Source organism: Eschrichtius robustus, chromosome 4 (assembly GCF_028021215.1).
Source record: "Eschrichtius robustus isolate mEscRob2 chromosome 4, mEscRob2.pri, whole genome shotgun sequence".
Taxonomy (NCBI): domain Eukaryota; kingdom Metazoa; phylum Chordata; class Mammalia; order Artiodactyla; family Eschrichtiidae; genus Eschrichtius; species Eschrichtius robustus.
The window spans coordinates 56806152-56808704 of NC_090827.1; the positions used below are offsets into that span (position 1 = coordinate 56806152).

At 36.2% G+C, this 2553-nt stretch overlaps 1 pseudogene; it reads left to right on the plus strand.

Annotated features, from left to right (window-relative positions):
• Positions 1 to 485: 485 nt before the first annotated feature.
• LOC137763674 (deubiquitinase OTUD6B pseudogene) lies at positions 486 to 1377 on the plus strand (annotated as a pseudogene).
• Positions 1378 to 2553: the final 1176 nt, after the last annotated feature.

The following is a 2553-nucleotide window of genomic DNA, read 5'->3' on the forward strand; positions in this document are numbered from 1 at the left end:
CCTCAATTTAGCAGCAGAGACAAATCTATAAGGGAACGATTACAGTTATAAATGCATGCATACAACACACACACACAACAGGGCTGTTATGCTGTACAACCCCAGAGGGAAATGGGGAAAAGGAATGTCAAGAAAAACTTCACAGAAATATTTGGGCAGAATATTAGAGAATCAGTGAGAATTTGTCCACTTAATACTGAACGTAAGAAGAGAATACCAAATAAAATGCATCATATAGAATATAAAAATGGACACAGGGACAATTGTAAGCCCAAGTCTGTAAAGATAAAATGAGGCTTGATTGTTAAAGCTCTTGTTTGGCACATGAGGATTTGGATTTTAATGGAAGGATTTTAAGCATGTAACATGAGGAGATATATATTTTATGAACCACATTTAACAAATGTGGTTACACTGGAGGAGAGGGAGAGTAGAGACAGACACAGAGATAATGTGCTATATAAAAGAAATGGGGAGAGGGTTACCTAGTCGTCATGGAGGCAGTCTTGACTGAGGAGCTTGATGAGGAAGAGCAGCTGGTGAGAAGGCATCGCAAAGAGAAGAAGGAATTGCAAGCCAACATTCAGGGTATGAAGAATGCTGTCCCCAAGAATGACAAAAAGAGGAGGAGGCAACTTACTGAAGATGTTGCTAAGTTAGAAGCAGAAATGGAACAGAAACATAAAGAGGAGCTGGAGCAATTGAAGCTGACTTCTAAGGAGAGTAAAATAGATTCTGTTGCTGTCAATATTTCAAACTTGGTTCTTGAGAATCAGCCGTTTAGGATATCAAAAGCACAAGAGAGATGGGATAAAAAAGCTGCACTGGAAAAGGAGCGGGAAGAAAGGATAGCTGAAGCTGGAATTGAAAAGTTAACTGGAGCTAGACATGTAGAAAGTGAAAAACTTGCTCAAATATTGGCAGCTAGACAGTTGGAAATTAAACAGATTCCATCTGATGGCCACTGTATGTACAGAGCCATTGAAGATCAACTGAAAGAAGAGGACTGCAGTCTTGACTGTGGCTGCCTTAAGATGTCAGACTGCTGACTATATGCAAAGCCACGTGGAAGACTTTCTGCCATTTTTAACAAATCCTAATACAGGAGATATGTATACTTCAGAAGAGTTTGGAAAGTACCGTGATGATATCATAAACAACACTGCATGGGGAGGTCAGCTTGAGCTAAGAGCCCTGTCTCACATTTTACAAACACCAATAGAGATAATACAGGCAGATTCTCCTCCTCTTGTAGTTGGTGAAGAATATTCAAAACACCCATTAATACTTGTTTATATGAGACATGCATATGGCTTAGGAGAACACTAAAATTCTGTTAAACGGTTGGTGAACACAGCTAGTGAAAATTGCAGCTAGTCTATAAAATGCTGCTGTTATGTTTTAGTACAGTGTGCTGATCTGAGTTTTAATACCAAGTGTTGGATTGTTCTAAATGTTTCCGAAAAAAAACCAACTACCTTAAATCAGTTTTATGGCAAAGCTACTAACAGGTTTTTAAAAAATGTGTCAAAGATAAACTTTCACCAATGTCCCCTTAGTGGTGTTTTAAAAACACTTGTACGTCCCTTGTGGAGAACATCATTTATAGACCAAGATGGTACCCTGTTTGCTGATATTTTTATTAAATATAGGATCCTGAACATTCTGTTCTGTGTTGAAATAGTTAAGAAAAATTTTTTCTCCCTATTACTGAAAGCTTTCAGTAACAATGTCAATGTAATTTTTCTTGAAGAAGTGAAATGACTCAGTCTTTTTGACATTGCAATAATGTGGTGATGGTGATAGCAAATTTAATGAATGCTTATAAATGAACGAGATTGCAGTAACTTTGGTGTTGATGGGATTAATGCTGTGATGCTTTTTATATAACCCCATCAAAGTGCAGCTAAGAAGCTTGCTTTAATAAAGAATTTTAAAATATTAAAAAAAAGAAATGGGGAGAAACTGGACTAAAACAGTGATTCAACTAAGAAGAGAGACAGTACGAGAGATACTTAGATGTGAAAATGTGTGAAAAAGAAAAGCTGATAATGTTTCTAAGCTTTTTTACTTTGGAGGTTTAGGTGGATGATATGGCATTCAATAATATAGGAAAAATAAAAAAGAACAGATATATGGAAAAAAAGAACAGAATATATGGAAAAGAGTGGAGAGGATAGTTCAATGGTGGTCATATAGGACACACTGGTAGAACATCTGGAAATGTATGGCGGATTTCTGGAAATACAGATACGAATTTCAAAAGAAAGATAGAAAAGGAAAGTCACTGAGAGTAAGAGTAGAATTTAAAGTAAAAAGATTGGATACTATCTCTCATGGAAAGCATTATGGAAAAGAGAAGAGGATTATGGATAGATTCTTAAAAAATATTTCATTTAAGGTCAGACATGAGAGGAAGCTAGTTTTGTTTTTAACATCTTTACTGGAGTATAATTGCTTTACAATGGTGTGTAAGTTTCTGCTTTATAACAAAGTGAATCAGTTATACATATACATATGTCCCCATATCTCTTCCCTCTTGCATCTCCCTCC